At 44.4% G+C, this 21,567-nt stretch overlaps 13 non-coding genes and 5 pseudogenes across 13 annotated transcripts; all 18 read right to left on the bottom strand.

The window, feature by feature from the left end:
* Nucleotides 1-1,034: 1,034 nt before the first annotated feature.
* On the bottom strand, nucleotides 1,035-1,153 carry LOC125735882 (5S ribosomal RNA). Its single transcript, XR_007395166.1, has one exon. It is a non-coding gene; the product is annotated as a 5S ribosomal RNA (ribosomal RNA).
* A 1,082-nt stretch (nucleotides 1,154-2,235) lies between these two features.
* LOC125734290 (5S ribosomal RNA) lies at nucleotides 2,236-2,354 on the bottom strand. Its single transcript, XR_007393608.1, has one exon. It is a non-coding gene; the product is annotated as a 5S ribosomal RNA (ribosomal RNA).
* A 1,079-nt stretch (nucleotides 2,355-3,433) lies between these two features.
* On the bottom strand, nucleotides 3,434-3,552 carry LOC125735881 (5S ribosomal RNA). The gene has a single exon (XR_007395165.1). It is a non-coding gene; the product is annotated as a 5S ribosomal RNA (ribosomal RNA).
* A 1,078-nt stretch (nucleotides 3,553-4,630) lies between these two features.
* Nucleotides 4,631-4,749, bottom strand: LOC125736625 (5S ribosomal RNA). Its single transcript, XR_007395900.1, has one exon. It is a non-coding gene; the product is annotated as a 5S ribosomal RNA (ribosomal RNA).
* A 1,243-nt stretch (nucleotides 4,750-5,992) lies between these two features.
* LOC125735136 (5S ribosomal RNA) lies at nucleotides 5,993-6,111 on the bottom strand. The gene has a single exon (XR_007394434.1). It is a non-coding gene; the product is annotated as a 5S ribosomal RNA (ribosomal RNA).
* A 1,075-nt stretch (nucleotides 6,112-7,186) lies between these two features.
* Nucleotides 7,187-7,305, bottom strand: LOC125735135 (5S ribosomal RNA). The gene has a single exon (XR_007394433.1). It is a non-coding gene; the product is annotated as a 5S ribosomal RNA (ribosomal RNA).
* Nucleotides 7,306-8,379: 1,074 nt separating this feature from the next.
* On the bottom strand, nucleotides 8,380-8,498 carry LOC125737251 (5S ribosomal RNA). Its single transcript, XR_007396517.1, has one exon. It is a non-coding gene; the product is annotated as a 5S ribosomal RNA (ribosomal RNA).
* Nucleotides 8,499-9,574: 1,076 nt separating this feature from the next.
* Nucleotides 9,575-9,693, bottom strand: LOC125735080 (5S ribosomal RNA). Its single transcript, XR_007394379.1, has one exon. It is a non-coding gene; the product is annotated as a 5S ribosomal RNA (ribosomal RNA).
* Nucleotides 9,694-10,769: 1,076 nt separating this feature from the next.
* On the bottom strand, nucleotides 10,770-10,878 carry LOC125731949 (5S ribosomal RNA; annotated as a pseudogene).
* Nucleotides 10,879-11,954: 1,076 nt separating this feature from the next.
* LOC125736447 (5S ribosomal RNA) lies at nucleotides 11,955-12,073 on the bottom strand. Its single transcript, XR_007395725.1, has one exon. It is a non-coding gene; the product is annotated as a 5S ribosomal RNA (ribosomal RNA).
* Nucleotides 12,074-13,140: 1,067 nt separating this feature from the next.
* On the bottom strand, nucleotides 13,141-13,259 carry LOC125731854 (5S ribosomal RNA; annotated as a pseudogene).
* Nucleotides 13,260-14,334: 1,075 nt separating this feature from the next.
* LOC125736490 (5S ribosomal RNA) lies at nucleotides 14,335-14,453 on the bottom strand. The gene has a single exon (XR_007395768.1). It is a non-coding gene; the product is annotated as a 5S ribosomal RNA (ribosomal RNA).
* A 1,068-nt stretch (nucleotides 14,454-15,521) lies between these two features.
* Nucleotides 15,522-15,640, bottom strand: LOC125731607 (5S ribosomal RNA; annotated as a pseudogene).
* A 1,073-nt stretch (nucleotides 15,641-16,713) lies between these two features.
* Nucleotides 16,714-16,832, bottom strand: LOC125734739 (5S ribosomal RNA). The gene has a single exon (XR_007394042.1). It is a non-coding gene; the product is annotated as a 5S ribosomal RNA (ribosomal RNA).
* A 1,069-nt stretch (nucleotides 16,833-17,901) lies between these two features.
* LOC125735718 (5S ribosomal RNA) lies at nucleotides 17,902-18,020 on the bottom strand. Its single transcript, XR_007395010.1, has one exon. It is a non-coding gene; the product is annotated as a 5S ribosomal RNA (ribosomal RNA).
* A 626-nt stretch (nucleotides 18,021-18,646) lies between these two features.
* On the bottom strand, nucleotides 18,647-18,765 carry LOC125731450 (5S ribosomal RNA; annotated as a pseudogene).
* Nucleotides 18,766-19,838: 1,073 nt separating this feature from the next.
* Nucleotides 19,839-19,957, bottom strand: LOC125729141 (5S ribosomal RNA). The gene has a single exon (XR_007389624.1). It is a non-coding gene; the product is annotated as a 5S ribosomal RNA (ribosomal RNA).
* Nucleotides 19,958-21,025: 1,068 nt separating this feature from the next.
* On the bottom strand, nucleotides 21,026-21,144 carry LOC125731606 (5S ribosomal RNA; annotated as a pseudogene).
* Between the last annotated feature and the right edge of the window lie 423 nt (nucleotides 21,145-21,567).

The raw sequence follows: 21,567 nt of genomic DNA, 5'->3' as shown, positions 1-21,567 counted from the left end.
ACATGCCAGTTAGTCCCATTGGATCCTACTCCTGTTTTTTTTTTTTTTTTTATCTGACTCACACTGCAGCACCACCATCCAATCGGCAGCGCCGCACCCACACCAAACATTCACCAAACTACTCAGCCGGCAGCCTACCACAATTATTCCATTCTTTCCGCATCCGCACACTTCCTTCTCTTTAAGTCGTTTTCACTACCGCACAGGTTAATCGCCGCACGTCCCCCGCCGGCAAACATTACTCCTTTGCCTACCTCATGCAGGCTTCTCTTAACGACCCTCTGTTATCAACTCCTCTAACAGCCACAAAATCTCTGCCGCACGAAGCCCACTGGTAGCTGTTGAATCACATGCTTCCCCAAAACGTTACGCTGTCAGAACACTGGGAGCTACACACGCCAACAAGTCCATACTGCAGGCTGCAGCCAGAACAATTTTCTACATTGAAACATCGACGGCCTCTTCTCTCTAAAAATTCACCAGACCGCTTCTACCATCAGCAAAGAAGTTTCCATCCCTAATTCCTCTGTGATTCCCACTAACCTAAACATTAATCTGGCATTGAAGGGTGTGAATTACCCCGGCCAACCTGCTCTTTTAAATACAGCTTTTAGCAAGTTTTGAAAGGAGGAGAAGAGCAGACCTTGCTATGCCAACAATATCAAGTCTTCTGTGGCGAAGTGGTTTTTGCATAGAAAACAAAGCGGTGAGTTGAAGAGGAATTATATCAGTACTTTGTTTAAAACTGTGTGTAAAAAGCTGTCTCTTTATTATTAACAATAAGTTGTAAAACGTGAATGGGGAGTGACAGTCTTCAAGTTTGTGAGAAGATCGTGCCCTGGTGGAATAAAGGCACGAACAGCTTACAGCACCTAGAATTACCAGGCAGTATTTAGAGTAAAACGTGTGTAAAAGCTGCCTTTATGAATGAGAGAAAAATATATATATATATAAATTAGTAAAATGGAAGGGGAGTGATAGATTTAAATTAATCGTGAAGTGGAGCGCCCCCTGTATAAAGTAAAAGTGAGAAAAGCTTACAGCACCTGGTATTCCCAGGAGGTCTCCCATCCAAGTACTAACCAGACCCTACCCTGCTTGGCTTTCGAGATCGGATGAGATCGGGCGTGTTCACGGTGGTATGGCCATAAGCGAGAAACGTGACCAAAAACAGCCCTTTTGCATTACACGCGTCTATACATGCCAGTTAGTCCCATTGGATCCTACTCCTGTTTTTTTTTTTTTTTTTTATCTGACTCACACTGCAGCACCACCATCCAATCGGCAGCGCCGGACCCACACCAAACATTCACCAAACTACTCAGCCGGCAGCCTACCACAATTATTCCATTCTTTCCGCATCCGCACACTTCCTTATTTTTAACTCCTTTTCACTACCGCACAGGTTAATCGCCGCACGTCCCCCGCCGGCAAACATTACTCCTTTGCCTACTGCATGCAGGCTTCTCTTAACGACCCTCTGTTATCAACTCCGCTAACAGCCACAAAATCTCCGACGCACGAAGCCCACTGGTAGCTGCTGAATCACATGCTTCCCCAAAACGTCGCGCTGTCAGAACACTGGGAGCTACACACACCAACAAGTCCATACTGCAGGCTGCAGCCAGAACAATTTTCTACATTCAAACATCGACGGCCTCTTCTCTCTAAAAATTCAGAAGACCACTTCTATCACCAGCAAAGAAGTTTCCATCCCTAATTCCTCTGTGATTCCCACTAACCTAAACATTAAGCTGGCATTGAAGGGTGTGAATTACCCCGGCCAATCTGTTCTTTTAAATACAGCTTTTAGCAAGTTTTGAAAGGAGAAGAGCAGAACTTGCTATGCCAATAATATCGAGTCTTCTGTGGCGAAGTGGTTTTTGCATAGAAAACAAAGCGGTCAGTTGAAGAGGAATAATATCAGTACTTTGTTTAAAACTGTGTGTAAAAAGCTGTCTCTTTATCATTAACAATAAGTTGTAAAACGTGAATGGGGAGTGACAGTCTTCAAGTTTGTGAGAAGATCGCGCCCTGGTGGAATAAAGGCACGAACAGCTTACAGCACCTAGAATTACCAGGAAGTATTTAGAGTAAAACGGTTTCTAAAAGTTGCCTTTATGAATGAGAGAAAAATATATATATATATATATAAAATAGTAAAATGGAAGGGGAGTGATAGATTTAAATTAATCGTGAAGTGGAGCGCCCCCTGTATAAAGTAAAAGTGAGAAAAGCTTACAGCACCTGGTATTCCCAGGTGGTCTCCCATCCAAGTACTAACCAGACCCTACCCCACTTAGCTTCCGAGATCAGACGAGATCGGGCGTGTTCAGGGTGGTATGGCCATAAGCAAGAGACACTACCAAAAACAGCCCTTTTGCATTACACGCCTCTATACATGCCAGTTAGTCCCATTGGATCCTACTCCTGTTTTTTTTTTTTTTTTTATCTGACTCACACTGCAGCACCACCATCCAATCGGCAGCGCCGCACCCACACCAAACATTCACCAAACTACTCAGCCGGCAGCCTACCACAATTATTCCATTCTTTCCGCATCCGCACACTTCCTTCTCTTTAAGTCGTTTTCACTACCGCACAGGTTAATCGCCGCACGTCCCCCGCCGGCAAACATTACTCCTTTGCCTACCTCATGCAGGCTTCTCTTAACGACCCTCTGTTATCAACTCCTCTAACAGCCACAAAATCTCTGCCGCACGAAGCCCACTGGTAGCTGTTGAATCACATGCTTCCCCAAAACGTTACGCTGTCAGAACACTGGGAGCTACACACGCCAACAAGTCCATACTGCAGGCTGCAGCCAGAACAATTTTCTACATTGAAACATCGACGGCCTCTTCTCTCTAAAAATTCACCAGACCGCTTCTACCATCAGCAAAGAAGTTTCCATCCCTAATTCCTCTGTGATTCCCACTAACCTAAACATTAATCTGGCATTGAAGGGTGTGAATTACCCCGGCCAACCTGCTCTTTTAAATACAGCTTTTAGCAAGTTTTGAAAGGAGGAGAAGAGCAGACCTTGCTATGCCAACAATATCAAGTCTTCTGTGGCGAAGTGGTTTTTGCATAGAAAACAAAGCGGTGAGTTGAAGAGGAATTATATCAGTACTTTGTTTAAAACTGTGTGTAAAAAGCTGTCTCTTTATTATTAACAATAAGTTGTAAAACGTGAATGGGGAGTGACAGTCTTCAAGTTTGTGAGAAGATCGTGCCCTGGTGGAATAAAGGCACGAACAGCTTACAGCACCTAGAATTACCAGGCAGTATTTAGAGTAAAACGTGTGTAAAAGCTGCCTTTATGAATGAGAGAAAAATATATATATATATAAATTAGTAAAATGGAAGGGGAGTGATAGATTTAAATTAATCGTGAAGTGGAGCGCCCCCTGTATAAAGTAAAAGTGAGAAAAGCTTACAGCACCTGGTATTCCCAGGAGGTCTCCCATCCAAGTACTAACCAGACCCTACCCTGCTTGGCTTTCGAGATCGGATGAGATCGGGCGTGTTCACGGTGGTATGGCCATAAGCGAGAAACGCGACCAAAAACAGCCCTTTTGCATTACACGCGTCTATACATGCCAGTTAGTCCCATTGGATCCTACTCCTGTTTTTTTTTTTTTTTTTATCTGACTCACACTGCAGCACCACCATCCAATCGGCAGCGCCGGACCCACACCAAACATTCACCAAACTACTCAGCCGGCAGCCTACCACAATTATTCCATTCTTTCCGCATCCGCACACTTCCTTCTTTTTAACTCCTTTTCACTACCGCACAGGTTAATCGCCGCACGTCCCCCGCCGGCAAACATTACTCCTTTGCCTACTGCATGCAGGCTTCTCTTAACGACCCTCTGTTATCAACTCCGCTAACAGCCACAAAATCTCCGACGCACGAAGCCCACTGGTAGCTGCTGAATCATATGCTTCCCCAAAACGTCGCGCTGTCAGAACACTGGGAGCTACACACACCAACAAGTCCATACTGCAGGCTGCAGCCAGAACAATTTTCTACATTCAAACATCGACGGCCTCTTCTCTCTAAAAATTCAGCAGACCACTTCTATCACCAGCAAAGAAGTTTCCATCCCTAATTCCTCTGTGATTCCCACTAACCTAAACATTAAGCTGGCATTGAAGGGTGTGAATTACCCCGGCCAATCTGTTCTTTTAAATACAGCTTTTAGCAAGTTTTGAAAGGAGAAGAGCAGAACTTGCTATGCCAATAATATCGAGTCTTCTGTGGCGAAGTGGTTTTTGCATAGAAAACAAAGCGGTCAGTTGAAGAGGAATAATATCAGTACTTTGTTTAAAACTGTGTGTAAAAAGCTGTCTCTTTATCATTAACAATAAGTTGTAAAACGTGAATGGGGAGTGACAGTCTTCAAGTTTGTGAGAAGATCGCGCCCTGGTGGAATAAAGGCACGAACAGCTTACAGCACCTAGAATTACCAGGAAGTATTTAGAGTAAAACGGTTTCTAAAAGCTGCCTTTATGAATGAGAGAAAAAAAAAATATATATATAAAATAGTAAAATGGAAGGGGAGTGATAGATTTAAATTAATCGTGAAGTGGAGCGCCCCCTGTATAAAGTAAAAATGAGAAAAGCTTACAGCACCTGGTATTCCCAGGTGGTCTCCCATCCAAGTACTAACCAGACCCTACCCTGCTTAGCTTCCGAGATCAGACGAGATCGGGCGTGTTCAGGGTGGTATGGCCGTAAGCGAGAGATGCTACCAAAAACAGCCCTTTTGCATTACACGCGTCTATACATGCCAGTTAGTCCCATTGGATCCAACTCCTGGTTTTTTATTTTTTTTATCTGACTCACACTGCAGCCCCACCATCCAATCGGCAGCGCCGGACCCACACCAAACATTCACCAAACTACTCAGCCGGCAGCCTACCACAATTATTCCATTCTTTCCGCATCCGCACACTTCCTTCTCTTTAACTCCTTTTCACTACCGCACAGGTTAATCGCCGCACGTCCCCCGCCGGCAAACATTACTCCTTTGCCTACTGCATGCAGGCTTCTCTTAACGACCCTCTGTTATCAATTCCGCTAACAGCCACAAAATCTCCGCCGCACGAAGCCCACTGGTTGCTGTTGAAACTCCTTTTCACTACCGAACAGGTTAATCGCCGCACGTCCCCCGCCGGCAAACATTACTCATTTGCCTACCGCATGCAGGCTTCTCTTAAAGACCCTCTGTTATCAACTCCGCTAACAGCCACAAAATCTCCGCCGCACGAAGCCCACTGGTTGCTGTTGAATCACATGCTTCCCCAAAATGTCACGCTGTCAGAACACTGGGAGCTACACACGCCAACAAGTCCATACTGCAGGCTGCAGCCAGAACAATTTTCTACATTGAAACATCGACGGCCTCTTCTCTCTAAAAATTCTCCAGACCGCTTCTACCACCAGCAAAGAAGTTTCCATCCCTAATTCCTCTGTGATTCCCACTAACCTAAACATTAATCTGGCATTGAAGGGTGTGAATTACCCCGGCCAACCTGCTCTTTTAAATACAGCTTTTAGCAAGTTTTGAAAGGAGGAGAAGAGCAGACCTTGCTATGCTAACAATATCAAGTCTTCTGTGGCGAAGTGGTTTTTGCATAGAAAACAAAGCGGTGAGTTGAAGAGGAATTATATCAGTACTTTGTTTAAAACTGTGTGTAAAAAGCTGTCTCTTTATTATTAACAATAAGTTGTAAAACGTGAATGGGGAGTGACAGTCTTCAAGTTTGTGAGAAGATCGCGCCCTGGTGGAATAAAGGCACGAACAGCTTACAGCACCTAGAATTACCAGGAAGTATTTAGAGTAAAACGGTTTCTAAAAGTTGCCTTTATGAATGAGAGAAAAAAATATATATATATATAAAATAGTAAAATGGAAGGGGAGTGATAGATTTAAATTAATCGTGAAGTGGAGCGCCCCCTGTATAAAGTAAAAGTGAGAAAAGCTTACAGCACCTGGTATTCCCAGGTGGTCTCCCATCCAACTACTAACCAGACCCTACCCTGCTTAGCTTCTGAGATCGGATGAGATCGGGCGTGTTCAGGGTGGTATGGCCATAAGCGAGAGACACGACCAAAAACAGCCCTTTTGCATTACACGCGTCTATACATGCCAGTTAGTCCCATTGGATCCTACTCCTGGTTTTTTTTTTTTATCTGACTCACACTGCAGCCCCACCATCCAATCGGCAGCGCCGGACCCACACCAAACATTCACCAAACTACTCAGCCGGCAGCCTACCACAATTATTCCATTCTTTCCGCATCCGCACACTTCCTTCTTTTTAACTCCTTTTCACTACCGCACAGGTTAATCGCCGCACGTCCCCCGCCGGCAAACATTACTCCTTTGCCTACTGCATGCAGGCTTCTCTTAACGACCCTCTGTTATCAACTCCGCTAACAGCCACAAAATCTCCGCCGCACGAAGCCCACTGGTAGCTGCTGAATCACATGCTTCCCCAAAACGTCGCGCTGTCAGAACACTGGGAGCTACACACACCAACAAGTCCATACTGCAGGCTGCAGCCAGAACAATTTTCTACATTCAAACATCGACGGCCTCTTCTCTCTAAAAATTCACCAGACCGCTTCTACCACCAGCAAAGAAGTTTCCATCCCTAATTCCTCTGTGATTCCCACTAACCTAAACATTAAGCTGGCATTGAAGGGTGTGAATTACCCCGCACAATCTGTTCTTTTAAATACAGCTTTTAGCAAGTTTTGAAAGGAGAAGAGCAGAACTTGCTATGCCAATAATATCGAGTCTTCTGTGGCGAAGTGGTTTTTGCATAGAAAACAAAGCGGTCAGTTGAAGAGGAATAATATCAGTACTTTGTTTAAAACTGTGTGTAAAAAGCTGTCTCTTTATCATTAAAAATAAGTTGTAAAACGTGAATGGGGAGTGACAGTCTTCAAGTTTGTGAGAAGATCGCGCCCTGGTGGAATAAAGGCACGAACAGCTTACAGCACCTAGAATTACCAGGAAGTATTTAGAGTAAAACGGTTTCTAAAAGTTGCCTTTATGAATGAGAGAAAAAAAAATATATATATATAAAATAGTAAAATGGAAGGGGAGTGATAGATTTAAATTAATCGTGAAGTGGAGCGCCCCCTGTATAAAGTAAAAGTGAGAAAAGCTTACAGCACCTGGTATTCCCAGGTGGTCTCCCATCCAACTACTAACCAGACCCTACCCTGCTTAGCTTCTGAGATCGGATGAGATCGGGCGTGTTCAGGGTGGTATGGCCATAAGCGAGAGACACGACCAAAAACAGCCCTTTTGCATTACACGCGTCTATACATGCCAGTTAGTCCCATTGGATCCTACTCCTGGTTTTTTTTTTTTATCTGACTCACACTGCAGCCCCACCATCCAATCGGCAGCGCCGGACCCACACCAAACATTCACCAAACTACTCAGCCGGCAGCCTACCACAATTATTCCATTCTTTCCGCATCCGCACACTTCCTTCTTTTTAACTCCTTTTCACTACCGCACAGGTTAATCGCCGCACGTCCCCCGCCGGCAAACATTACTCCTTTGCCTACTGCATGCAGGCTTCTCTTAACGACCCTCTGTTATCAACTCCGCTAACAGCCACAAAATCTCCGCCGCACGAAGCCCACTGGTAGCTGCTGAATCACATGCTTCCCCAAAACGTCGCGCTGTCAGAACACTGGGAGCTACACACACCAACAAGTCCATACTGCAGGCTGCAGCCAGAACAATTTTCTACATTCAAACATCGACGGCCTCTTCTCTCTAAAAATTCACCAGACCGCTTCTACCACCAGCAAAGAAGTTTCCATCCCTAATTCCTCTGTGATTCCCACTAACCTAAACATTAAGCTGGCATTGAAGGGTGTGAATTACCCCGCACAATCTGTTCTTTTAAATACAGCTTTTAGCAAGTTTTGAAAGGAGAAGAGCAGAACTTGCTATGCCAATAATATCGAGTCTTCTGTGGCGAAGTGGTTTTTGCATAGAAAACAAAGCGGTCAGTTGAAGAGGAATAATATCAGTACTTTGTTTAAAACTGTGTGTAAAAAGCTGTCTCTTTATCATTAAAAATAAGTTGTAAAACGTGAATGGGGAGTGACAGTCTTCAAGTTTGTGAGAAGATCGCGCCCTGGTGGAATAAAGGCACGAACAGCTTACAGCACCTAGAATTACCAGGAAGTATTTAGAGTAACACGGGTTCTAAAAGCTGCCTTTATGAATGAGAGAAAAAAAAAATATATATATAAAATAGTAAAATGGAAGGGGAGTGATAGATTTAAATTAATCGTGAAGTGGAGCGCCCCCTGTATAAAGTAAAAGTGAGAAAAGCTTACAGCACCTGGTATTCCCAAATGGTCTCCCATCCAACTACTAACCAGACCCTACCCTGCTTAGCTTCCGGGATCGGATGAGATCGGGCGTGTTCAGGGTGGTATGGCCAAAAGCGAGAGACACGACCAAAAACAGCCCTTTTGCATTACACGCGTCTATACATGCCAGTTAGTCCCATTGAATCCAACTCCTGGTTTTTTATTTTTTTTATCTGACTCACACTGCAGCCCCACCATCCAATCGGCAGCGCCGGACCCACACCAAACATTCACCAAACTACTCAGCCGGCAGCCTACCACAATTATTCCATTCTTTCCGCATCCGCACACTTCCTTCTTTTTAACTCCTTTTCACTACCGCACAGGTTAATCGCCGCACGTCCCCCGCCGGCAAACATTACTCCTTTGCCTACTGCATGCAGGCTTCTCTTAACGACCCTCTGTTATCAACTCCGCTAACAGCCACAAAATCTCCGCCGCACGAAGCCCACTGGTAGCTGCTGAATCACATGCTTCCCCAAAACGTCGCGCTGTCAGAACACTGGGAGCTACACACACCAACAAGTCCATACTGCAGGCTGCAGCCAGAACAATTTTCTACATTCAAACATCGACGGCCTCTTCTCTCTAAAAATTCACCAGACCGCTTCTACCACCAGCAAAGAAGTTTCCATCCCTAATTCCTCTGTGATTCCCACTAACCTAAACATTAAGCTGGCATTGAAGGGTGTGAATTACCCCGGCCAATCTGTTCTTTTAAATACAGCTTTTAGCAAGTTTTGAAAGGAGAAGAGCAGAACTTGCTATGCCAATAATATCGAGTCTTCTGTGGCGAAGTGGTTTTTGCATAGAAAACAAAGCGGTCAGTTGAAGAGGAATAATATCAGTACTTTGTTTAAAACTGTGTGTAAAAAGCTGTCTCTTTATCATTAACAATAAGTTGTAAAACGTGAATGGGGAGTGACAGTCTTCAAGTTTGTGAGAAGATCGCGCCCTGGTGGAATAAAGGCACGAACAGCTTACAGCACCTAGAATTACCAGGAAGTATTTAGAGTAAAACGGTTTCTAAAAGCTGCCTTTATGAATGAGAGAAAAAAAAATATATATATAAAATAGTAAAATGGAAGGGGAGTGATAGATTTAAATTAATCGTGAAGTGGAGCGCCCCCTGTATAAAGTAAAAGTGAGAAAAGCTTACAGCACCTGGTATTCCCAGGTGGCCTCCCATCCAAGTACTAACCAGACCCTACCCTGCTTAGCTTCCGAGACCAGACGAGATCGGGCGTGTTCAGGGTGGTATGGCCATAAGCGAGACACACGACCAAAAACAGCCCTTTTGCATTACACGCGTCTATACATGCCAGTTAGTCCCATTGGATCCTACTCCTGTTTTTTTTTTTTTTATCTGAGTCACACTGCAGCCCCACCATCCAATCGGCAGCGCCGGACCCACACCAAACATTCACCAAACTACTCAGCCGGCAGCCTACCACAATTATTCCATTCTTTCCGCATCCGCACACTTCCTTCTTTTTAACTCCTTTTCACTACCGCACAGGTTAATCGCCGCACGTCCCCCGCCGGCAAACATTACTCCTTTGCCTACTGCATGCAGGCTTCTCTTAACGACCCTCTGTTATCAACTCCGCTAACAGCCACAAAATCTCCGCCGCACGAAGCCCACTGGTAGCTGCTGAATCACATGCTTCCCCAAAACGTCGCGCTGTCAGAACACTGGGAGCTACACACACCAACAAGTCCATACTGCAGGCTGCAGCCAGAACAATTTTCTACATTCAAACATCGACGGCCTCTTCTCTCTAAAAATTCACCAGACCGCTTCTACCACCAGCAAAGAAGTTTCCATCCCTAATTCCTCTGTGATTCCCACTAACCTAAACATTAAGCTGGCATTGAAGGGTGTGAATTACCCCGGCCAATCTGTTCTTTTAAATACAGCTTTTAGCAAGTTTTGAAAGGAGAAGAGCAGAACTTGCTATGCCAATAATATCGAGTCTTCTGTGGCAAAGTGGTTTTTGCATAGAAAACAAAGCGGTCAGTTGAAGAGGAATAATATCAGTACTTTGTTTAAAACTGTGTGTAAAAAGCTGTCTCTTTATCATTAACAATAAGTTGTAAAACGTGAATGGGGAGTGACAGTCTTCAAGTTTGTGAGAAGATCGCGCCCTGGTGGAATAAAGGCACGAACAGCTTACAGCACCTAGAATTACCAGGAAGTATTTAGAGTAAAACGGTTTCTAAAAGCTGCCTTTATGAATGAGAGAAAAAAAAATATATATATATAAAATAGTAAAATGGAAGGGGAGTGATAGATTTAAATTAATCGTGAAGTGGAGCGCCCCCTGTATAAAGTAAAAGTGAGAAAAGCTTACAGCACCTGGTATTCCCAGGAAGTCTCCCATCCAAGTACTAACCAGACCCTACCCTGCTTAGCTTCCAAGATCAGGCGTGTTCAGGGTGGTATGGCCGTAAGCAAGAGATGCTACCAAAAACAGCCCTTTTGCATTACACGCCTCTATACATGCCAGTTGGTCCCATTGGATCCTACTAATGTTCTTTTTTTTTTTTTTATCTGACTCACACTGCAGCCCCACCATCCAATCGGCAGCGCCGGACCCACACCAAACATTCACCAAACTACTCAGCCGGCAGCCTACCACAATTATTCCATTCTTTCCGCATCCGCACACTTCCTTCTTTTTAACTCCTTTTCACTACCGCACAGGTTAATCGCCGCACGTCCCCCGCCGGCAAACATTACTCCTTTGCTTACTGCATGCAGGCTTCTCTTAACGACCCTCTGTTATCAACTCCGCTAACAGCCACAAAATCTCCGCCGCACGAAGCCCACTGGTAGCTGCTGAATCACATGCTTCCCCAAAACGTCGCGCTGTCAGAACACTGGGAGCTACACACACCAACAAGTCCATACTGCAGGCTGCAGCCAGAACAATTTTCTACATTCAAACATCGACGGCCTCTTCTCTCTAAAAATTCACCAGACCGCTTCTACCACCAGCAAAGAAGTTTCCATCCCTAATTCCTCTGTGATTCCCACTAACCTAAACATTAAGCTGGCATTGAAGGGTGTGAATTACCCCGGCCAATCTGTTCTTTTAAATACAGCTTTTAGCAAGTTTTGAAAGGAGAAGAGCAGACCTTGCTATGCCAATAATATCGAGTCTTCTGTGGCGAAGTGGTTTTTGCATAGAAAACAAAGCGGTCAGTTGAAGAGGAATAATATCAGTACTTTGTTTAAAACTGTTTGTAAAAAGCTGTCTCTTTATCATTAACAATAAGTTGTAAAACGTGAATGGGGAGTGACAGTCTTCAAGTTTGTGAAAAGATCGCGCCCTGGTGGAATAAAGGCACGAACAGCTTACAGCACCTAGAATTACCAGGAAGTATTTAGAGTAAAACGGTTTCTAAAAGCTGGCTTTATGAAAGAGAGAAAAAAAAAATATATATAAAATAGTAAAATGGAAGGGGAGTGCTAGATTTAAATTAATCGTGAAGTGGAGCGCCCCCTGTATAAAGTAAAAGTGAGAAAAGCTTACAGCACCTGGTATTCCCAGGAGGTCTCCCATCCAAGAACTAACCAGACCCTACCTTGCTTGGCTTCCGAGATCAGATGAGATCGGGCGTGTTCAGGGTGGTATGGCCATAAGCGTGAGAAGCTACCAAAAACAGCCCTTTTGCATTACACGCGTCTATACATGCCAGTTAGTCCCATTGGATTCTACTCCTGGTTTTTTTTTTTTTTATCTGACTCACACTGCAGCACCACCATCCAATCGGCAGCGCCGGACCCACACCAAACATTCACCAAACTACTCAGCCGGCAGCCTACCACAATTATTCCATTCTTTCCGCATCCGCACACTTCCTTCTCTTTAACTCCTTTTCACTACCGCACAGGTTAATCGCCGCACGTCCCCCGCCGGCAAACATTACTCCTTTGCCTACCGCATGCAGGCTTCTCTTAACGACCCTCTGTAATCAACTCCGCTAACAGCCACAAAATCTCTGCCGCGCGAAGCCCACTGGTAGCTGTTGAATCACATGCTTCCCCAAAACGTTACGCTGTCAGAACACTGGGAGCTACACACACCAACAAGTCCATACTGCAGGCTGCAGCCAGAACAATTTTCTACATTGAAACATCGACGGCCTCTTCTCTCTAAAAATTCACCAGACCGCTTCTACCATCAGCAAAGAAGTTTCCATCCCTAATTCCTCTGTGATTCCCACTAACCTAAACATTAATCTGGCATTGAAGGGTGTGAATTACCCCGGCCAACCTGCTCTTTTAAATACAGCTTTTAGCAAGTTTTGAAAGGAGGAGAAGAGCAGACCTTGCTATGCCAAAAATATCAAGTCTTCTGTGGCGAAGTGGTTTTTGCATAGAAAACAAAGCGGTGAGTTGAAGAGGAATTATATCAGTACTTTGTTTAAAACTGTGTGTAAAAAGCTGTCTCTTTATTATTAACAATAAGTTGTAAAATGTGAATGGGGAGTGACAGTCTTCAAGATTGTGAGATGATCGTGCCCTGGTGGAATAAAGGCACGACCAGCTTACAGCACCTAGAATTACCAGGCAGTATTTAGAGTAAAACGTGTGTAAAAGCTGCCTTTATGAATGAGAGAAAAAAGAAATATATAAAATAGTAAGGGGAGTGATAGATTTAAATTAATCGTGAGGTGGAGTGCCCCCTGTATAAAGTAAAAGTGAGAAAAGCTTACAGCACGTGGTATTCCCCGGCAGTCTCCCATCCAAGTACTAACCAGACCCTACCCCACTTAGCTTCCGAGATCAGACGAGATCAGGCGTGTTCAGGGTGGTATGGCCATAAGAGAGAGCCGCGAACAAAAACAGCCCTTTTGCATTACACGCCTCTATACTTGCCAGTTAGTCCCATTGGATCCTACTCCTGTTTTTTTTTTTTTTTTATCTGACTCACACTGCAGCACCACCATCCAATCGGCAGCGCCGCACCCACACCAAACATTCACCAAACTACTCAGCCGGCAGCCTACCACAATTATTCCATTCTTTCCGCATCCGCACACTTCCTTCTCTTTAAGTCCTTTTCACTACCGCACAGGTTAATCGCTGCACGTCCCCCGCCGGCAAACATTACTCATTTGCCTACCGCATGCAGGCTTCTCTTAAAGACCCTCTGTTATCAACTCCGCTAACAGCCACAAAATCTCCGCCGCACGAAGCCCACTGGTTGCTGTTGAATCACATGCTTCCCCAAAATGTCATGCTGTCAGAACACTGGGAGCTACACACGCCAACAAGTCCATACTGCAGGCTGCAGCCAGAACAATTTTCTACATTGAAACATCGACGGCCTCTTCTCTCTAAAAATTCACCAGACCGCTTCTACCACCAGCAAAGAAGTTTCCATCCCTAATTCCTCTGTGATTCCCACTAACCTAAACATTAAGCTGGCATTGAAGGGTGTGAATTACCCCGGCCAATCTGTTCTTTTAAATACAGCTTTTAGCAAGTTTTGAAAGGAGAAGAGCAGAACTTGCTATGCCAATAATATCGAGTCTTCTGTGGTGAAGTGGTTTTTGCATAGAAAACAAAGCGGTCAGTTGAAGAGGAATAATATCAGTACTTTGTTTAAAACTGTGTGTAAAAAGCTGTCTCTTTATCATTAACAATAAGTTGTAAAACGTGAATGGGGAGTGACAGTCTTCAAGTTTGTGAGAATATTGCGCCCTGGTGGAATAAAGGCACGAACAGCTTACAGCACCTAGAATTTCCAGGAAGTATTTAGAGTAAAACGGTTTCTAAAAGCTGGCTTTATGAAAGAGAGAAAAAAAATATATATATAAAATAGTAAAATGGAAGGGGAGTGCTAGATTTAAATTAATCGTGAAGTGGAGCGCCCCCTGTATAAAGTAAAAGTGAGAAAAGCTTACAGCACCTGGTATTCCCAGGAGGTCTCCCATCCAAGTACTAACCAGACCCTACGTTGCTTGGCTTCCGAGATCAGATGAGATCGGGCGTGTTCAGGGTGGTATGGCCATAAGCGTGAGAAGCTACCAAAAACAGCCCTTTTGCATTACACGCGTCTATACATGCCAGTTAGTCCCATTGGATTCTACTCCTGTTTTTTTTTTTTTTTTATCTGACTCACACTGCAGCACCACCATCCAATCGGCAGCGCCGGACCCACACCAAACATTCACCAAACTACTCAGCCGGCAGCCTACCACAATTATTCCATTCTTTCCGCATCCGCACACTTCCTTCTCTTTAACTCCTTTTCACTACCGCACAGGTTAATCGCCGCACGTCCCCCGCCGGCAAACATTACTCCTTTGCCTACCGCATGCAGGCTTCTCTTAACGACCCTCTGTAATCAACTCCGCTAACAGCCACAAAATCTCTGCCGCGCGAAGCCCACTGGTAGCTGTTGAATCACATGCTTCCCCAAAACGTTACGCTGTCAGAACACTGGGAGCTACACACACCAACAAGTCCATACTGCAGGCTGCAGCCAGAACAATTTTCTACATTGAAACATCGACGGCCTCTTCTCTCTAAAAATTCACCAGACCGCTTCTACCATCAGCAAAGAAGTTTCCATCCCTAATTCCTCTGTGATTCCCACTAACCTAAACATTAATCTGGCATTGAAGGGTGTGAATTACCCCGGCCAACCTGCTCTTTTAAATACAGCTTTTAGCAAGTTTTGAAAGGAGGAGAAGAGCAGACCTTGCTATGCCAAAAATATCAAGTCTTCTGTGGCGAAGTGGTTTTTGCATAGAAAACAAAGCGGTGAGTTGAAGAGGAATTATATCAGTACTTTGTTTAAAACTGTGTGTAAAAAGCTGTCTCTTTATTATTAACAATAAGTTGTAAAATGTGAATGGGGAGTGACAGTCTTCAAGATTGTGAGAAGATCGTGCCCTGGTGGAATAAAGGCACGACCAGCTTACAGCACCTAGAATTACCAGGCAGTATTTAGAGTAAAACGTGTGTAAAAGCTGCCTTTATGAATGAGAGAAAAAAGAAATATATAAAATAGTAAGGGGAGTGATAGATTTAAATTAATCGTGAGGTGGAGTGCCCCCTGTATAAAGTAAAAGTGAGAAAAGCTTACAGCACGTGGTATTCCCAGGCAGTCTCCCATCCAAGTACTAACCAGACCCTACCCCACTTAGCTTCCGAGATCAGACGAGATCGGGCGTGTTCAGGATGGTATGGCCATAAGAGAGAGCCGCGAACAAAAACAGCCCTTTTGCATTACACGCCTCTATACATGCCAGTTAGTCCCATTGGATCCTACTCCTGTTTTTTTTTTTTTTTTATCTGACTCACACTGCAGCACCACCATCCAATCGGCAGCGCCGCACCCACACCAAACATTCACCAAACTACTCAGCCGGCAGCCTACCACAATTATTCCATTCTTTCCGCATCCGCACACTTCCTTCTTTTTAACACCTTTTCACTACCGCACAGGTTAATCGCTGCACGTCCCCCGCCGGCAAACATTACTCATTTGCCTACCGCATGCAGGCTTCTCTTAAAGACCCTCTGTTATCAACTCCGCTAACAGCCACAAAATCTCCGCCGCACGAAGCCCACTGGTTGCTGTTGAATCACATGCTTCCCCAAAATGTCATGCTGTCAGAACACTGGGAGCTACACACGCCAACAAGTCCATACTGCAGGCTGCAGCCAGAACAATTTTCTACATTGAAACATCGACGGCCTCTTCTCTCTAAAAATTCACCAGACCGCTTCTACCACCAGCAAAGAAGTTTCCATCCCTAATTCCTCTGTGATTCCCACTAACCTAAACATTAAGCTGGCATTGAAGGGTGTGAATTACCCCGGCCAATCTGTTCTTTTAAATACAGCTTTTAGCAAGTTTTGAAAGGAGAAGAGCAGAACTTGCTATGCCAATAATATCGAGTCTTCTGTGGTGAAGTGGTTTTTGCATAGAAAACAAAGCGGTCAGTTGAAGAGGAATAATATCAGTACTTTGTTTAAAACTGTGTGTAAAAAGCTGTCTCTTTATCATTAACAATAAGTTGTAAAACGTGAATGGGGAGTGACAGTCTTCAAGTTTGTGAGAATATTGCGCCCTGGTGGAATAAAGGCACGAACAGCTTACAGCACCTAGAATTACCAGGAAGTATTTAGAGTAAAACGGTGTGTAAAAGCTGCCTTTATGAATGAGAGAAAAAAGAAATATATAAAATAGTAAAATGGAAGGGGAGTGATAGATTTAAATTAATCGTGAAGTGGAGCGCCCCCTGTATAAAGTAAAAGTGAGAAAAGCTTACAGCACCTGGTATTCCCAGGTGGTCTCCCATCCAAGTACTAACCAGACCCTACCTTGCTTGGCTTCCGAGATCAGATGAGATCGGGCGTGTTCAGGGTGGTATGGCCATAAGCGTGAGACGCTACCAAAAACAGCCCTTTTGCATTACACGCGTCTATACATGCCAGTTAGTCCCATTGGATTCTACTCCTGGTTTTTTTTTTTTTTATCTGACTCACACTGCAGCACCACCATCCAATCGGCAGCGCCGGACCCACACCAAACATTCACCAAACTACTCAGCCGGCAGCCTACCACAATTATTCCATTCTTTCCGCATCCGCACACTTCCTTCTTTTTAACTCCTTTTCACTACCGCACAGGTTAATCGCCGCACGTCCCCCGCCGGCAAACATTACTCCTTTGCCTACTGCATGCAGGCTTCTCTTAACGACCCTCTGTTATCAACTCCGCTAACAGCCACAAAATCTCCGCCGCACGAAGCCCACTGGTAGCTGCTGAATCACATGCTTCCCCAAAACGTCGCGCTGTCAGAACACTGGGAGCTACACACACCAACAAGTCCATACTGCAGGCTGCAGCCAGAACTATTTTCTACATTCAAACATCGACGGCCTCTTCTCTCTAAAAATTCACCAGACCGCTTCTACCACCAGCAAAGAAGTTTCCATCCCTAATTCCTCTGTGATTCCCACTAACCTAAACATTAAGCTGGCATTGAAGGGTGTGAATTACCCCGGCCAATCTGTTCTTTTAAATACAGCTTTTAGCAAGTTTTGAAAGGAGAAGAGCAGAACTTGCTATGCCAATAATATCGAGTCTTCTGTGGCGAAGTGGTTTTTGCATAGAAAACAAAGCGGTCAGGTGAAGAGGAATAATATCAGTACTTTGTTTAAAACTGTGTGTAAAAAGCTGTCTCTTTATCATTAACAATAAGTTGTAAAACGTGAATGGGGAGTGACAGTCTTCAAGTTTGTGAAAAGATCGCGCCCTGGTGGAATAAAGGCACGAACAGCTTACCTAGAATTACCAGGAAGTATTTAGAGTAAAACGGTTTCTAAAAGCTGGCTTTATGAAAGTGAGAAAAAAAATATATATATAAAATAGTAAAATGGAAGGGGAGTGCTAGATTTAAATTAATCGTGAAGTGGAGCGCCCCCTGTATAAAGTAAAAGTGAGAAAAGCTTACAGCACCTGGTATTCCCAGGAGGTCTCCCATCCAAGTACTAACCAGACCCTACCTTGCTTGGCTTCCGAGATCAGATGAGATCAGGCGTGTTCAGGGTGGTATGGCCATAAGCGTGAGACGCTACCAAAAACAGCCCTTTTGCATTACACGCGTCTATACATGCCAGTTAGTCCCATTGGATTCTACTCCTGGTTTTTTTTTTTTTTATCTGACTCACACTGCAGCACCACCATCCAATCGGCAACCTAAACATTAATCTGGCATTGAAGGGTGTGAATTACCCCGGCCAACCTGCCCTTTTAAATACAGCTTTTAGCAAGTTTTGAAAGGAGGAGAAGAGCAGACCTTGCTATGCCAAAAATATCAAGTCTTCTGTGGCGAAGTGGTTTTTGCATAGAAAACAAAGCGGTGAGTTGAAGAGGAATTATATCAGTACTTTGTTTAAAACTGTGTGTAAAAAGCTGTCTCTTTATTATTAACAATAAGTTGTAAAACGTGAATGGGGAGTGACAGTCTTCAAGATTGTGAGAAGATCGTGCCCTGGTGGAATAAAGGCACGACCAGCTTACAGCACCTAGAATTACCAGGAAGTATTTAAAGTAAAACGGTGTGTAAAAGCTGCCTTTATGAAAGAGAGAAAATAAAAATATATATATAAAATAGTAAAATGGAAGGGGAGTGATAGATTTAAATTAATCGTGAAGTGGAGCGCCCCCTGTATAAAGTAAAAGTGAGAAAAGCTTACATCACCTGGTATTCCCAGGAGGTCTCCCATCAAAGTACTAACCAGACCCTACGCTGCTTGGCTTCCGAGATCGGATGAGATCGGGCGTGTTCAGGGATGTATGGCCATAAGCGAGAGACGTGACCAAAAACAGCCCTTTTGCATTACACGCGTCTATACATGCCAGTTAGTCCCATTGGATCCTACTCCTGGTTTTTTTTTTTTTATCTGACTCACACTGCAGCACCACCATCCAATCGGCAGCGCCGCACCCACACCAAACATTCACCAAACTACTCAGCCGGCAGCCTACCACAATTATTCCATTCTTTCCGCATCCGCACACTTCCTTCTCTTTAAGTCCTTTTCACTACCGCACAGGTTAATCGCTGCACGTCCCCCGCCGGCAAACATTACTCATTTGCCTACCGCATGCAGGCTTCTCTTAAAGACCCTCTGTTATCAACTCCGCTAACAGCCACAAAATCTCCGCCGCACGAAGCCCACTGGTTGCTGTTGAATCACATGCTTCCCCAAAATGTCATGCTGTCAGAACACTGGGAGCTACACACGCCAACAAGTCCATACTGCAGGCTGCAGCCAGAACAATTTTCTACATTGAAACATCGACGGCCTCTTCTCTCTAAAAATTCACCAGACCGCTTCTACCACCAGCAAAGAAGTTTCCATCCCTAATTCCTCTGTGATTCCCACTAACCTAAACATTAAGCTGGCATTGAAGGGTGTGAATTACCCCGGCCAATCTGTTCTTTTAAATACAGCTTTTAGCAAGTTTTGAAAGGAGAAGAGCAGAACTTGCTATGCCAATAATATCGAGTCTTCTGTGGTGAAGTGGTTTTTGCATAGAAAACAAAGCGGTCAGTTGAAGAGGAATAATATCAGTACTTTGTTTAAAACTGTGTGTAAAAAGCTGTCTCTTTATCATTAACAATAAGTTGTAAAACGTGAATGGGGAGTGACAGTCTTCAAGTTTGTGAGAATATTGCGCCCTGGTGGAATAAAGGCACGAACAGCTTACAGCACCTAGAATTTCCAGGAAGTATTTAGAGTAAAACGGTTTCTAAAAGCTGGCTTTATGAAAGAGAGAAAAAAAATATATATATAAAATAGTAAAATGGAAGGGGAGTGCTAGATTTAAATTAATCGTGAAGTGGAGCGCCCCCTGTATAAAGTAAAAGTGAGAAAAGCTTACATCACCTGGTATTCCCAGGAGGTCTCCCATCAAAGTACTAACCAGACCCTACCCTGCTTGGCTTCCGAGATCGGATGAGATCGGGCGTGTTCAGGGATGTATGGCCATAAGCGTGAGAAGCTACCAAAAACAGCCCTTTTGCATTACACGCGTCTATACATGCCAGTTAGTCCCATTGGATTCTACTCCTGGTTTTTTTTTTTTTTTATCTGACTCACACTGCAGCACCACCATCCAATCGGCAGCGCCGGACCCACACCAAACATTCACCAAACTACTCAGCCGGCAGCCTACCACAATTATCCCATTCTTTCCGCATCCGCACACTTCCTTCTCTTTAACTCCTTTTCACTACCGCACAGGTTAATCGCCGCACGTCCCCCGCCGGCAAACATTACTCCTTTGCCTACCGCATGCAGGCTTCTCTTAACGACCCTCTGTAATCAACTCCGCTAACAGCCACAAAATCACTGCCGCGCGAAGCCCACTGGTAGCTGTTGAATCACATGCTTCCCCAAAACGTTACGCTGTCAGAACACTGGGAGCTACACACACCAACAAGTCCATACTGCAGGCTGCAGCCAGAACAATTTTCTACATTGAAACATCGACGGCCTCTTCTCTCTAAAAATTCACCAGACCGCTTCTACCATCAGCAAAGAAGTTTCCATCCCTAATTCCTCTGTGATTCCCACTAACCTAAACATTAATCTGGCATTGAAGGGTGTGAATTACCCCGGCCAACCTGCCCTTTTAAATACAGCTTTTAGCAAGTTTTGAAAGGAGGAGAAGAGCAGACCTTGCTATGCCAAAAATATCAAGTCTTCTGTGGCGAAGTGGTTTTTGCATAGAAAACAAAGCGGTGAGTTGAAGAGGAATTATATCAGTACTTTGTTTAAAACTGTGTGTAAAAAGCTGTCTCTTTATTATTAACAATAAGTTGTAAAATGTGAATGGGGAGTGACAGTCTTCAAGATTGTGAGAAGATCGTGCCCTGGTGGAATAAAGGCACGACCAGCTTACAGCACCTAGAATTACCAGGCAGTATTTAGAGTAAAACGTGTGTAAAAGCTGCCTTTATGAATGAGAGAAAAAAGAAATATATAAAATAGTAAGGGGAGTGATAGATTTAAATTAATCGTGAGGTGGAGTGCCCCCTGTATAAAGTAAAAGTGAGAAAAGCTTACAGCACGTGGTATTCCCAGGCAGTCTCCCATCCAAGTACTAACCAGACCCTACCCCACTTAGCTTCCGAGATCAGACGAGATCGGGCGTGTTCAGGATGGTATGGCCATAAGAGAGAGCCGCGAACAAAAACAGCCCTTTTGCATTACACGCCTCTATACATGCCAGTTAGTCCCATTGGATCCTACTCCTGTTTTTTTTTTTTTTTTATCTGACTCACACTGCAGCACCACCATCCAATCGGCAGCGCCGCACCCACACCAAACATTCACCAAACTACTCAGCCGGCAGCCTACCACAATTATTCCATTCTTTCCGCATCCGCACACTTCCTTCTTTTTAACTCCTTTTCACTACCGCACAGGTTAATCGCTGCACGTCCCCCGCCGGCAAACATTACTCATTTGCCTACCGCATGCAGGCTTCTCTTAAAGACCCTCTGTTATCAACTCCGCTAACAGCCACAAAATCTCCGCCGCACGAAGCCCACTGGTTGCTGTTGAATCACATGCTTCCCCAAAATGTCATGCTGTCAGA

This window comes from Brienomyrus brachyistius, chromosome 2, assembly GCF_023856365.1.
Source record: "Brienomyrus brachyistius isolate T26 chromosome 2, BBRACH_0.4, whole genome shotgun sequence".
NCBI classification, from domain to species: Eukaryota; Metazoa; Chordata; class Actinopteri; order Osteoglossiformes; family Mormyridae; genus Brienomyrus; species Brienomyrus brachyistius.
The sequence above is the reverse complement of the archived record's forward strand: the minus strand, read 5'-3'. Positions and strand labels throughout refer to the sequence as shown.